Genomic DNA, 16,358 nt, shown 5'->3' with positions numbered 1-16,358 from the left:
TGGTGCTCCTAACTCTCTCCACAGAGGAGCTGTCATTGTAACGAAGTCTAATTTCATGAAGTTTTTTACTCCCTGAAGCTATTAAGTGACTCAGAGCAGGCTTTGGCTATGTTTGTGACAATTTTGGAAGGAAGTGTGGCTGATGCCTGAAGCAATTTGATGATGAATCAGTCATATCCCCTCAACATGCTATCCTGTCCTCTGATAGCAAAGCTAGGCCCTACATAGATAAATCACACTTGTGTCTTCATGGATTTGACTATCCTGAGGAGTCTTGGCAAAAACACTTGCGGCAGAAAAGATTGTGATACATCCACACTTCCTGCCAACTTGGCTTTCAGCTTTTCCACTTGCATCTCAACCCTTGCAGTCCCCCAGACGCTGCACATTATTTTGCTGGGTTACATTTTTTAAGCTGACTGGTTAAGTTTGGTCTCTGCAATGCTGGGACCTGCAAATCCACGATCCTGATTCACCATGGACTGTCTGGCTAATGCTTTCATCCATGTCCTGATCTTTATAGATTCCTTCTTCCTTCTGCTGCCTTCATGTTGGAGGAGACTATACGTTGCAGTGACAGGGTACATAAATCAACTAATCAATATAATGATTTAGAGCAAATGTTTGCTTGGATATTGTAGAATATAAAAAATCATACTGAGAAAACACTGTGATTTAATAACCTCAGTGAACCACAGAAACGAAGCTAGAATTCAGGCACTGCACATTCTATCTAGATTTCTCACATGCATTATTGACTGTGCAATGAGGACTTCCTATGTACCATGACCCAGATGCAGATTTTCCTCATTTGCAATCTCGCTACCAGGCTAGTGCATCACGGACTGGTATGGAAACACCAATGCCCAGGGACAGAACAGTCTACAAAATGTAGTGGACACAAAATGTAGTGCTGCCACAAGAAAGCAGCATCCATTATCACCCATTATCCAGGCCATAGTCTCTTCTTGCTGCTACCAACAGGCAAGAGTTTTGGGTCCCACACCACCAGGCTCCTGAACCAGCAATAGATAACTTCACTCACCTCAAAACTGAACAGACTCCACAACCTTTAGGCTCACTTTCAAGGACTCTACAACTTATGTTCTCAGTATTTTCTATTTACTTTTTTTTATTATTTGTACAATTTTCTTCTTTTGCACATTGGTTATTTGTAGTTATAGTCATTTATATCTCTCAATGTTCTTGTAAGTGCCTGCAAGAAGTTGATATACTCTCTACATATTTCGATAATAAATCTACTTTGAAATTCAGTTTGAACTTTGAACTCTAAATTCAAGAATGATTGTAATCTTCTCTCATTTGGATTTCTCAAATTCACTTAATCTTACTAGCCTTAGGTATTCAATGTTACCATAGAGGACTTTACTGCATTTGTTAATCAATTACTCTCAACTTATTCTCCCCATCAGCTGATCTTCCTCCAGATAAAAGTATAGCAGAAGATCTAACTACAGTCAAAGTCTATGAATTGGAAATCGCCCCATGGAAAGGAAATATTCTAACTCAGAACACACAGCAACATTTGAATTACACCAATTGCCAAAAGTTGTTTTGAAATGACTTGACATATATTCCCTATTGCACAATACAAAAAGGAGCTGATTATCCTGATGCATTCATAGATACTCTCCAGCTTTTCAGAATTATTATTCCTCTTTTGCTAATGTAAAAGCTACCATTATTCCAACCAAATTGGTGCAGCATGTAGGCAGATTGTTGGTGAGATATCCTCTGATGGGTTGAAAGGAGACCCTCAAGATTCTCTCAGTCCTTGCAATCCATTTTTAGTCAGATACCTTGTAATTCCCTTACCAGATGATGATGCAGCTGGTGAGAACACACTTGATGGTGTTTAGAATGGGATGGGGGTTGTTAGGGAGCCTCAAGTTCCTCAGTCTCCTCAGGAATTGAAGACTCTGCCGTGCTTTGTCAAAATGGCTGGTATTGAGGGACCAGGTGAAATCGTCTGCTGTGTGCAGTCTGACCTGCTGATTATTCCCAGCATTTCCTGCTTCCATTCCTTCCACACGTATCTCAGAAATGTTCTGCACATCAAATGATTTACTCACTTTTGATGATTCAGCAAATCTCTTCTCATTTCAGTGCAGTAAGTTTCAAATGAGTTAGCCTTCACAGGTGTCTGCAAATGGGCTTTCAACTTTTTGGCTACCCTCTACACACAGACATCTACTTGATTCCATTATTGCCTTGCCTTAAAAGCATTTGAACGTGGTATCTGCTTTTATGGGTTTGCTCGGTAGAATACGTGGCTGCCATCCTGCAGCTTTTTAAAGACATGCAAAGCCAGCAGGGTATTCTCATCTCTTTCCGTCATACTGCTTGTGATTGACAGTAGACTACATGGGGACGGAGGAGGAAAATAATGTTTATTTCCCAGATTGGATTAGTCTCACAGTTTATATATCCAGGGGCAGTTTTCCAAGTGTTTGTGTGAAAGGCACTGTTGAAATTGCACTGGAATAGGTTGACTTGGAGTGGAAGTCTTCTGGGTATTTGGGTAATTATTGCCTTTGCTGCATTTAATGTTCTCAGCTTTTTGTTGATATCACATGAACTTCAGGTTAATTTATTTATATCATTTTCTTTTAAAAATATCCATTATATTAACTACTCAGTTGCTTAAATGTATCAATCATATTTTTTAAGAAGTTTACTATACCTTCTGCACCTTAAGTACAATCCCTCCAGTACAGTTCAAAGGTTAACTTATCAAAGTATACAACTCTCAAATTCTTCTTCTCAAGATAGCCATGAAAGCAAGAAAGAGAAGAATGGCAGCACGATCATCAGCCCCCAAATCACCCCTCCCCGCAGGTAAAACAAAACCAAGAAAGTTCAGGAGAAAAATACAGAATCTAAAATCTATAAGAACTGAAAAAAACAGTCTACAGTGCAAGACCACATCCAAAATGCAAAAAACCTGGGTAACGTTCTCCGGGCACAGCAGCAGCTTCCCTCTCTGACAGCAGAGCAACCCCACTAGCGATCAAAATGCAGTCTCTCCTCTCCAGCAACAGAGCGACTGAGAGGCAGGCAGCCAGCACTCACCTTCTGCATTTGCCTCGATGTTCCAATCGCCCTCGTCACTTTAGTCGGCAAACAATGGAAGCTTCAATTGGCAAAATGGAGTTGGCCATCAGCTTACGCCTCGTCCCACAGCCTTCTCACCACAAAGTTCGCACAAGCTGCCTCTGCCTCCCAGAATCCTCTTGGAGGCTTCGGAGTGCCAAAACACGTAAGTGATCTCCAAACTGCAAACCACAGGCTGCAACAGTTCCAGCATCACATTCTAGATGAAGATCAAACAAGAAGACAAGTAACAAGTGAAATGTATGGTTTCACAGTCTATCCAGAAGATGTCAACCATGTAAGCAGGTGCCTTCCTGACCAGAAGTCCACCCTGGTGCAAACTCTCTACACCTGTTCATTCCATCTCCAGATCATACCATGTGTGCACCAACTTCATTCTAATGAACCAATCTATTCTAAATACCCTTGCGAACAATATGAATTTAATACAAAAGCAAACTAAGTTATTAGTAGAATGCTGAAGCTAGTGTATTATATTTGAAGAACATTAATGAAGGTTGAGTACATTACAGTGCAAATTGAGAAATGATAACGTGAATAGACATTCTGTCAAGCATGAAATCTGGTAACTATAGACAAAGCCTGAGATGTTATGCAATGGAATGATATAAAAACCTTGTGAAGACAAAAAGAAACTATTCAAATACAACTGTCAGCATGCATGATGAAATATCAGTTCTGAAACTTAAAGCAATCATGAACAAAAATGGGTAAAAGCCATGCCTCAATGAACAAATTATTAAATGTGCATTGGCATGTCATGACGGAATTGAAAGCACTAAAAATATCAGAGTGGATTGCTAATTAACTTTCAGATGGTTTCCAGTTTAGATATACAGGTCATATTTCAGAAGCATAACTAGAATTTTAAAATATTCATTATTAGATCTAAATGATTCTTAAACTTGAAACAATGAAGTTCTTCATGAGAAATGTGTCCTTGTCAAAATGTACTGATGTCTATGGATCATCCTTTTATACTTAATATGATAGATATGAAATCCACAAATAAATCTTAGTATCTATAGTCATGGAGTTCTGTCACCAGTTCACCCCAAACCTGATGCAGAATGTCATAACTGACTCCAACTCTGATTCAACCCTGTTCTTTACCTGCATTGAATCTAACCCCCATATGGCACCAATAACCCTCATATGTTAACCCTTTCATTCTCAAAGAATTCCTCTGTATACCCACCCCCCCAATGCCAGCACATCCAATCTTTGATAAGGGGTCCAAGACTGCACATAATACTCTAAGCGTGGTTTGACCAATACCTTATAAAGAATCAGCATTACATTCTTTCTTTTATATTCTAATCCTCTTGAAATGAATGCTCACATTGCATTTGCCTTCATTACCACTGACTCAATCTTCAAATTAACGTTTAGAGAATCCTGATCAAGTGCTCCAAAACTGAATTAAATTGAATTGAGTTGAATCGACTTTATTTCTTACATCCTTCACATACACGAGGAGTAAAAACCTTTACATTACATCTCCATCTGATTATGCAATGTGCCATTTATAGTAATTTGTAATAAATAGTATGTACAACAGGACAGTCAATATAACATAGAAATACAATCATATCAGCATGAATTAATCAGTCTGATGGCCTGGTGGAAGAAGCTATCCTGGAGCCTGTTAGTTCTGTCTTTTATGCTGCAGGACCATTTTGTGGATAGTAGCAATTTGTGGTTGGGGTGACTCGGGTCCCCAATGATCCTTTGAGCTCCGTTTAGACACCTGTCTCTCTAAATGTCCTGAATAGTGGGAAATTGACAACTACAGATGTGCTGGACTGTTTGCACCACTCTGCAGAGTCCTGCGTTTGAGGAAAGTACAGTTCCCATACCAGTTAGTGATGCAGCTAGTCAGGATGCTCACAATTCTGCCTCTAATAGAAAGTTCTTAGTACTTCGGGGCCCATACCAAACTTCTTCAACTGTCTGAGGTGAAAGAGGTGCAGTCGTGCCTTTTACCAGACATAGCCAGTATGTACAGAGCACTTGAAATCCTCGGTGATGTGTATGCTGAGGAACTTAAAGCTGTTCACCCTCTCAACCCTAGATATATTGATGTCCATAGGGGTAAGCCTGTCTCCATTCCTCCTGTAGTCCACAACTAGCTCCTTTGTTTTTGCAACATTGAGGGAGAGGTTGTTTTCTTGACACCACTGTGTCAGGGTGATGACTTCTTCTCCATAGGCTGCTTTGTTATTAGTTGAAATAAGGCCAATCAATGTAGTATCAGCAGCAAATTTAATTAGAAGTAAAAATCCCTTTGCACCTCTGATTTCTGAATTTTTTCGCATTTACAAAAAATAGTCTACACTTTCATTCCTTCTAAAAAGCATGATCATTAACTTACCTACACTGTACTCCATTTCCCACTTCTTTGCCCATTCTGCTAATCTGTCAAAGTCCTTCTGCAGAGCTCCTGCTGCCTGACTTACTACCCACATCTCCACCTATCTTTGTATCATCCGCAAGCCTAGCCACAAACTATCAATTCCGTCACCCGAATCTTTAACATATAAAACTATTAGTCACTGGCAGCCAACCGGAGAAGGCCTCCTTTATTTCCACACTTTGACTCCTGCTAGTCAGCCAATCTTTTATCTATATTAATATTTTTCTTGTAATATCATGGGCTCTTGTTTAGCAGCCTCATGTGTGATAGCTTGTCAAATACCTTCTTAAAATCCAGTAAACAACATCCACTGACTGTCCTTTGTCTATTCTGCCTGCTATTCCTTCAAAGAATTTACAACAGATGTGTCAGGAAAGATTTTCCCTCAATGAAACTATGCTGACTTGGGTGTACATTATCAAGTGCCCCAAAATCTTAATAGCTACCTTAACAATGGACTCCATTATCCATTACAATGGATCCCATTCTGCTTTAACACCCCTCTCACAGCCAGTCTATTTCTCCTGTGCTCATCTTGACCCATCTCACACTGTCCCACCTTGACAAAGCATCCCCCAAATAACAGATTACCGCCAAACCTAAACCCCATCTTACCATGTCCTTGGTTCAGCATGTTCTATGTTCTCATTGTCCTCACCTTACCCTGTGATCAGTCGTTGATGTATTCGGGAGCAAAGTCAGCAAGTGAAAGAATATGGAAGTGGCTGAACTTAGATAAAAGAGATTTGTTTGATTTGTGAATGGAGATATGGAAGTGATGATGCTACAGAGCTATATTAAAGGAGACCAAGGAGAAGCATTAGGTGTAAATTAAGTGAGAATCTATTGGAATATGGGGAAATTTGAGATCTAAAATATTTTTGGAATCATATTAGAATCTAAGGAAGAAACCTAACAAAGCCTGTGCTGATAGTTTTACAAGAGGATTCATGGGTGAAGTCCACGATGGTACATTAATGTTGGCATGGATAGTTCAATGCATATTTCACTCGTATATAGATACACACGTAAAATGACAATTTGAAGGTCAAACTGAAAGAAATACTGTCTGCTGGAACTTTTTCAGAGAAATGTAGCAATGGTTAACTAGTTAAAGAAATGACTTTTAACAAATTTAAAATGATACAGATTGCCGAAGAACTTCTTAAGTTTTATGAATGATTGTTTGAACACCAGGTTAAGACAGTCACATCTTTTTCAAATCACAGTGGTCAAATGAAAATTCTCTCTTCCTTGAGATTTTTACTTTAATCTTTTTTGTATTTACAGGTTGCAATTGTTTAATGGTTCAGCTTTATACTAATAGCCAAAGCAATTGACCATTGATCTGAAGAGTTGAGTTCATGGTCCACAAAGGAAGCTGGGGAATTTAAATTCAAGGCATTGAATTAATTTTGGAAGTAAGAAAACAATCTCTTCTCAGTAATATTGACCACAAAACCACAAGATCATTATTAAAGGCACCAGGTTCACTGATGCTCTTCAGGGAAGGAGATCTGTCACTTCTTCCCAGTGTAACCTGCACATGACTGCAGACTGCTCGGATCTTGTCAGGAATGAACAATATAACCAAACACAGCCTGTGACGTCCACACCCAGTGAACAAAGCTTTTAAACCAATGGGACACACAAAATGGATATTGTTCATTAAGCTGACTTTGCTAAATAGATAATCCCTCCCAATAAAGCTTTGTTTTGACTAATTATTTTATTGATATAAGACTCTGCAGGAAATCTAATTAAAACTAACTTCCTACACTATCAAGTACTGGGTCAGATTGTGCTGGACTACACCCATGACTATGTGACAATCCTAAAATTGCACCTAATCATGTGGTGTGCAGAGCTCCTAATGTCTTCCTGATGCCACTGCCCAGACAAAACAGAGCAGCCCATGACTAGAACCAAATGTTATGTAGCAGGCATTGAGTCTTTTTCATGGACCACCAGGAGCACTTCCGGACATCTCAATCTATCAGAGACCTTTCCCATTCTTTTCAAACACTTCTGATGATAATACTTGGGTTAAAATAAACATTTTATCTAAATATACAAAGGAACATATTTGAATAAAGCATCATGCAGTAACTAGGAACATTTACGTTATGTAAAAGAAAGTAATGTAATATAAGACACACAAACATGAGAAAATCTGCAGATGCTAGAGACAGAAACAGCACACACAAAATGCTGTGGCCTGCTGTGCTCCTCCAGCATTTTATGTGTGTTGCTTAATACAAGACACAGTCTTTTTTTAATGAAGGAAAAACTTGAGATTCAAATGAAAACCATTCAAATGAAAGGGATGAAATCAAGCTCTTGAACCATACAGGATAACTTTGCTCAACTTCACTTGCTCCTTCAACTGACCTGTTCCCACAGCCTATGGACTCACTTTCAAGCACTCTTCATCTCATTTTCTCAATATTTATTACTTACTGATTTATTTATTAATTAATATAAAAATGTTAAAAACAGATTTTCTCAGCTCAAGCTGATAAGGCTTGAGGTGTGGGCAGAGCCAAGCACATTCACTTGTTTATAACTAGGAACTTTCTGACTATTCTAGTATTCATACTGCAGCTTTCTAAAGATTTATATAGATATTCCGGTGTAGCCCTAATTGTTTAATGCTATTGTGTTGTGCCTTTGGGATGATACCAGTTGCAGATATTACTATCAGGACAATGATATTCTCTGCCCATGTTCCAAAGTTTTTCAATTTCCTCTTTTAATTCAGCATATTTCTGGTGCTTTTCCCTTATTGAATCCTTTAAGTTATGTGTGCTTGCAATGGTTATATTGATTAAGTGTGTTGTACTTGCTTGTTTATCTTGTATCATTACATCTGAAAAGTTCTTATAGATTTTCAGTAATAATGGATTATTATTATTATTTATTTTTTTCTCAGCTCAAGCTGGTAAAGCTTGAGATATGGGCATTACTAATCATTCTCATTTCTTAATTGCAAGAAACTTTTGGACTATTCTAGTGGTGTTTAGTATTGTGGTTCCCTGAAAATTTACATAGATATTGCTGAGTAGCCCTAATTGTTTATTACTATTGTGTTGTGTCTTTGGGATGAAACCAATTGTAAATATGACTATCGGGACAATGTCTACCTTGCTTTAGTTCCAAAATCTTTCAATTTCCTCTTCCAATTCAGCATATATCTGGTGTTTTTTTTTAATTTCTGTAAGTTGTGTGTGTTTGGAATGGCTACATTTATTAATTAAGTTGTTCTTTGCTTGTTTATCCTGTATTATTTTATCCAGACGGTTATTATGGATTGTCCGATCTGTAATAACTGATCAGTCATAATATAATTTGTGGTATTCTGACTCTAAAACTAAATCAAGCTTGCATTTATCGTATCGTATAATGATTTATTTTCTGTGTTTGTATTTTAAAGCAAGATCTTGATGAATGACGTTTGCTACTTGATTGTGCCTGTGTAAGTAATCAGATAAAGTTAAACTGCTGAAGGATCCTTTAACATGTTGGATTGTTTCTGTTTTTTATCTCTGCATTTTTGATATTTTTTTGTTAACCACCTGGTCTTATATTGCCACAAGGAACCTTTATTTTCCTGGTAAATTTACCAGATTTGGTTTCGGAACAAGATATAATGCCAAAAGAGTACATGAATACAAGTATAGAGAAAGTATTTATTGCCTTTTTTATATTTTTACTGCTGAGCTCTGTTTGGCAGATTTTCTTAAGTCTTGAAATAAATTCTGTCAGAACTTTTTCCTTTATCACACTATGATCTATTTTCATTCCTTGTTGATATCCCAGATACTTAACATGTTTCATATTCATCATCGGTTGTATTGTATCCTGCTGCTCTGTTTTGTATTCTATTAGCTCTATTGTACCTTTCTGTATGTTTAATGTTCTGCATTTATCCAGTCCAAAGTTCATATTTATATCTTTGAAAAACAGTTCTATTTGAATTAATTGCTTCAGTTTAACTGATGGAGCATATAATTTCAAATCATCCATGGCTCATTTCACTGTTTCTGATTTGATACCCAGTTTTTATCTGATTCAGTAAATTGAACAGAGTGGGTTTAAAGCTAGACAGAACGATAGTGGACTTAGAGAATCAGTTTGGAAAATGCCTCAGTTTATTTTGATCATGGTGGTTGCTCTTGTTTGATTGTTAATAGATAAGGTGATTACAATATGCCAATGCTTCATCAGGTGCTGCAGGAATTTCACAAGTATTGGGTGTAGTTTATATATATTACAAACTTCTATTAACCATGAGCATACAGCAAAGTCAAATACCATTTTTACAGTCAATATCACAACATAAAAAATCTGTGCTTTTCTGCTGGGCTTAATTTAGAATAATGGAATCTATTATCAGTTCTTCTTTACATCCTTTCATACCCTTACCGCATCTTTTCTGCTCCTCTACAAGTATATTTTGATTATCTGAGTAGTGATTAGCTGTGAGATACATGATGTTACAATTTTATATATAATTTGTAAACAAGTGAAGGGATGATATTTTGATGGATCTTTTGTGATTTCTTGTTTAGGTAAAAGACATGGTTTACCTCTGTCAAAAATTCAGGCACTTCAGTATTTTTATGAAAATTGTTAATGTGCATTAAGAGATACAAATGAAGGCAAGCAAATTTTTATACCAACAATTATGAATATTATCACTTCCAGTACTTTTCCAGCTGTGGGTATTTCTTATAACCTCTTTCAGCATATCCATTGTAACTTCAGTTATTTGCACTTCTTCAGTCGTATGTGTGTGTTCTTTCTCCTCTGTAATCCAGCGTGCTTTTATCAGATATTAGACCAAAAGTTCATTATCTGTGTTTGTTGGTAATTCTGTGTTAGTTTTGGTGACATTTTGGAGCATTGAATTTAGTTTCAATGTCTTATATAAAACTTTTATCATTGTTTCTGGACTAGTAATTCTGTTTTCTTTGGCTGGTACACCTCATATAACTATTACTATTATTTATTTTCTTTCATTTTCTACTTGAACAGTTTGGTGTCTTTTGCACATCAGTTGGCTACCCTGTTGGTGCAGACTTCCATTGATTGTATTATGCCTCTTGGATTAATTGAGTTTGCCCGCAAGAAAATGAATCCCAGGGTTGCTTTTGGACTTTGACAATTAGTCCACCTGGTCTGATGAAAGCAAATCTAAGGGACAATATACCAAGTGGTTCTAGCCTCCTGCTTTCAATTGTGAATGCAAAAAATGAGGGAGGGATCCCATGACTCTGTATTTTAGCTGCTGCATTTTCCAAACTTCTCTCCTGGAAATTCCAACTTGACATACATAATGCAATTAGCCAATGCTTTCCCAGAGACTCCTCATCTCCTGTCAAGTTGAACCAACCCAATTGAAATTCCCTGTAATTTTTGAGAACTCTGATCTGAATACCAGAATGTTAGATTGAGGCATTGAGGACACATTAATTGTGAAGTCTTTTATCATGTTAGAAACTGAAAATAATAAACATTAGACAAGTCAAGCATTAAGAAAAAAATATTCCTTGCAAACTACAGAAATAAAACGATAGTAAAATACCATTTATCAGTCACATTTCAACCCAATATTCAAATAACACCTTACTCTATGAACGTCTTAATGCCCAATTTTCCTTAATGTCTCATTCAATCCACTTAATATTTGCACGAATGATTTATTATAATTGTGCAATTGATGGGACTGTAAGTATCAACAAGATAGTCCAAAAAACCTGAAATGGCAATTTGCATTTTCTCTTATGAATGAATCAAAAATACTTCTTGAAAAATAATTAAAAAGTGTGCATTCACACATCTGGAAAGTGGCTGCAATGATTTGGTAAATAACATGTTATCTAATAAATAGCTTCAACACAAGGTAATTCATATACAAATCAATCTTTGTCAACATTTGCAAGCTAGCACTTTAAGTAAGAATACAACAACTTAGTGAGATCACTAGACTGATATGAAATCTTAAATATTGCACATCAGCCAGAACAATACAGTGACTGCAAACCAAATTCACCAATATTGAGATACCTTTAGGAAATATACCAAAAAGAACTTGTAATTAACATCTATATAGTATCCAAAAGTCTCAAGGTAATTCATTGGGCTATCAAGAGATGTTCTGCTCTGAGCACAATGTATTTTTTATTGCAATTGACCAAAAGCTTGGTCAACAAGAAACTGCAGTTTTGTGCACAGAACTCAGCATATCATGGCAACCAGCCTCCCCTATGTAGACTCTGTTTATATTTCTCACTGCCTCAGTAAAGGTGCCAAATTAATCAAAGACCTTAACCACCCCGGGTATTCTCTCTTCGTTTGGCCTCCAAGGATTAGTGAAGGACTGTGGCATCATGGGTAAACAACAAACTTCAACAGCAGATGAGGCAGGAGCTATTACAGACGTCAAGATTGGCAACCTGGAAAAAACATGTAGGCACTAACTGAAGTTAAGCTAGATGTCAGAAACGAAACTATTCAAAAACTAGTTCTTTTTCATAACGTAAGGAGAAAGATGAAAACCTGTCTTCCCTTACTTATTTGAGGATAGTTTAGCTCATCTGCGACATGGATGATGACAAAGAGTCAAGAGATTTTGTGCTTCTACCTCTAGTATTAAATAGTGCACACCATTCAAAGGGTGAACATGAAAATTAAATCAAGAATATTTCAGATTGGATGTTTCAACAGAAGTTGGAAGCTAGTTTGAAGTTTGTTAAAAACGAGATATTTTGCCACAACCCTTTTTGCACATGTCATTGAGACAGAAGTTCTTTAAAATGTATTTTGTTTATAGGATTAATTATTATTTATCCTCAAGGACATAAAGTACAACAAAGAACGTGCTATTTCAACCTCTAAAGCCCACTTTACTGAGACTCACTACGCAATTATCTATTATGAAGTTTGACGTCTCACTAGACTGTTTTGCAATCAGTTCTTTCACATTCACAGCTTTGAATACTTTGCCAGACTCTTAGAATATCTCTGTGGTATGCATTTATATAATGCATTTCAGTCTTTGGAAACATGGTCACCATTGTGTGCAAAAGACGGTATCCAATTTCAGAGAATCATTGATAAATAACAGAAGTTATTCAGTCTGTTAAATCTGAACCAATCTTTATCATACCTTTCTGTTCTGGTTATATAAACCTGCAGGTTACAACTCTTAAGAGTACAGATGAAAGGTCTCGGCCCAAAACATCAATTGTTTACACCTCTCCATAAATACTGCCTGACCTCCAACATATTGTGTGTTTTTCTCTAGATTTCCAGCATTTGCTGAATCGCCTGTGTTTACTTCAAGCACACATCTAAGTTCAAGTTTATAACAAGATCTCAAACAAACTATTTGATGGTGACTTGATAACCTAATTTTGTGAAATTGATTGATAATAAGTACTGGTATGGAGCTGGTGGAGTTTCTGGTCATTAGGTCAGTGGAAGAAAACTCTTTACTCCTCATTGAAGGACAGTAATCAAGAAGGTCAGGCAAGTTTTGGAATTAATTCGTCACAATAGTGGTAACACCTCCAATGCTGTTGTTTTAGACCAACTCAGTTTTAGACCATACTGAAGCATTAGGCTGTTGTTTTGTGCTCTGGTCTTGTTAATCAAAACAGAGTGCAGTTAAATGTTAGTAGAAATAATCTAGATATTGGAGAAATTCAGCAGGTCAGACAGCATCCTGGAGGATAATAAACTGTATCAAGTGAAGACACACCACATGAAGGGTCGTGCCCTGAAACATCAACTCTCCATTTCCCTCCACAGATGCTGCCTGATTTGCTGAATTCCTCCAACATCATATTTGCTGTTCCAGATTCCAGCACCTGCAGTCTATTGTGCCTCAATGAAAGTAACACTTCCTTTTAAAATGAAGTTAATCAAATGTAGAATTTCACCATTGTTACTTCTTTGTGCTACAGACTATAGGATGTGGAAATTATGGACCCTTTTGTTCTTAGTTTGGGGAACATTTCTTTCTTTTCTTTTTGAATCTTATTATTAGTATTATTATTATCCAAAATACAAGAGTACATCAAAGTAACACTTACAATCTCTCAAAAGAGAAAACCAATATTAAGGATTGAAAAATACGGTGACACAAAAAAGAGAAAAAAAACCTACTAAAGCAAGAAAAAGGTGAGAGAAAAAAGGACCCATTAGGTGTTCAACCGCGGAGCCATGCATCATACAAAAAGCTTCTAAAGATAAACATCAAACCTCCAACAAAAAAAAATTATACCAAAATTTACAATTAGATCATGGAGAAAACTTATCAATTGGGAAATATTTCCTGGGAAGGCAGGCATTGACAATGAATTTCACCATCACCTCTCAGCTAAAAGAAACATCTTGACCTCAGGCACCCTGAGAGCTACCGACAACATAATCTCTGTAAAAGCTACCCGATCCAGAATAAGTGAACCAGTCCCCACTGTAGTGCTGTGGTCCACTTGTGGGACAGCATTCTAGGCCTGAAGTAAAATAGGCATGAGAACCCAGTCCTACACAATACTACTTTAACTTTAAATTCTCACCTGCATACGCTTCCAGCTTAATATGCTTCCAGCTCACATAATGGTATGATTAGTCTTGAGCAGGGCTGTAGAACAGAGGGAAGTTTCCAACTGCCTAGTTTGGAATGTTCCTTAAGTCAGAAGACTAGCCAGCACAAAACATTATTTTAGCATCACAACCCACATTCCAATCACACCCTGACGGCACTTTGTCTGGCTCCAAATGCTGCTGCTGGACTCCACATGGAGTTGAGTGGCAAGGTCCAGTTTTCTTGGGATTCCCCAGTATTAAGACTGAGCTGGCCATTCCCTGAATGTGTGCAGCTTTGCTCAAGGAAAAGGTGACGCCTTTACATTGGGCTGTTCTGAGTCTAGTGACCCACAACCCCTGGAAAAGCCACTGGAAAATTTGACATGATTTGTTCAGTGACAGCTATATTGTGTATGCAGGAAGCAGCTGTTACCAAGGAGATTGGGCCTGAGATGGAACCCTGTAGGCCCAATTACTACACATACAACTTTTTGAACTTACAAATTACTTTGAATTTTTTGAGATAAAATACAGCATTGATAAGAAAAATGTAATTTGGAATTCAACTAAATTAAATATGAATATGAGTTTGTATTCTTTGTAATTTTTTAGCTTTTATTCTTATTTTACCATTTTGCTTAATCCAGTTCATTCATTTTTAACTAAAATCAATGCTGTAATAATCCAGATTTATTTTTTTTGTTCATGATCAGAACGTACAAGGACAGTAAATGGAAATACATTTGTTGAGGTAGAACAGTGAAAGTTAAGATGGCTGATACCTTTGCCTAAAGTAAGATGAGCAAATGTCTAATACATGTAAATATATATAGTAAATAAAATTGATTCTCGATGATACTTCCTCTTTCATACCCGGTCAATATCTGGGAGTGTAATGATATTGGGTTCGCCGATCGAGTGAAGGTCTGAAACACTATCCGATATAGATAACTATAGATACTCTCACTAAAAGGAAGATATACAGTAGCTACCAATTCTTTCAAAACTAGCTGTCTTCGCTGTTTATCCTCCAGAGTGAATTTAGCTGCCAATACCCATTATTTGAGCAGTCAGTTTCCCCTATCTACCAAGAAGGAGATACTTCCAGTTACAAAGTAAGGTAAATACAGTTTGCAGCGGCCTCTCCAGAGTTGGTATCTGTTATTTGTCAAGCGGGGTGCCGTGCACAATCCTAATCTGATGAAAAACAGATGTGGGAGCACAGAGGAACATCTGGAAATCTCCAGGAAGGTCTTCTTCGTTGCTGCTGCTGTTGTGAGGTCCGGGTCTCTGCTGGGAAGAACAGGCCCCCAGTCCTTGGGGTCGCATTGCTGGTGGCGGGGGAATTGTAGTGCACTCAGCAGAGGATGGTGCTCAGAGAGGCTGTGCTGGAGGAGATGGTCGGAGGCTTGGAGGTTCGATGGACTCAGTTTGCTGAAGTTGGGGTGCATTCACTGTGTGCTGCATCTGTGAGGCTGGGACTGGCGGCGCTTTCATTGTGTGCTGTGACTGCAAGGCTGAGTCCTGCGGCGCCATGGAAGTCCATAGTGGGGGTATTCCCTTCTGCCGCCGGTGTGGGATGATGAGTCTATCGGGACCCTGAGGACTTGTGGAACTGCTTGGGGGTTTCCATCGAACTTAGTCTTTTTAGATCTTTGGACTATTTTTACTGTGCCCATGGTCTGTTTTTTTTTAATCAATTATGGTATTGTTTTCACTGTTATAACTATGTGGTTTTGCATAGGTCTTGTAGCTTTAGTTTTTGGTTTGTTGGGTGGTAAAGTTGGCCTCCTGACTTGGTGTGTCTGGGTAGTCTTGTTTTGTCTGGTGGTTTTGGAGCTCCTTTCCAGGGAACGCGCTAAGATGGTAGCATGATATTAATATGCAGCAGCCTCTCCAGACTCTGGATTTGGGGATTGCCAAACATCATGTGGATTTTCTGGTGTAGTCGGTTTTGTCATGTGCTTTTGTGATATCATTCTGGAGGAATGTTGTTTCATTTTTTAACTGCATTGCATTTGTGGTTTCTAAATGACAATAAACCAAAATCCAATTCAATTTATTCTTAGTGATAAATGTTTAACTCCAGAAACAATTTTAAAACATATTTAACAGAGATTTTCCATCTTATAAAATATTACAAAATTACAAATGGTTTTGAAAACAGGAAGGATTTCCAAAATGCAAATATTATTCCTATAAGCTGCAAAGA

Source organism: Hemitrygon akajei, chromosome 7 (genome assembly GCF_048418815.1).
Source record: "Hemitrygon akajei chromosome 7, sHemAka1.3, whole genome shotgun sequence".
In the NCBI taxonomy this organism is placed as follows: domain Eukaryota; kingdom Metazoa; phylum Chordata; class Chondrichthyes; order Myliobatiformes; family Dasyatidae; genus Hemitrygon; species Hemitrygon akajei.
The sequence above is the reverse complement of the archived record's forward strand: the minus strand, read 5'-3'. Positions refer to the sequence as shown.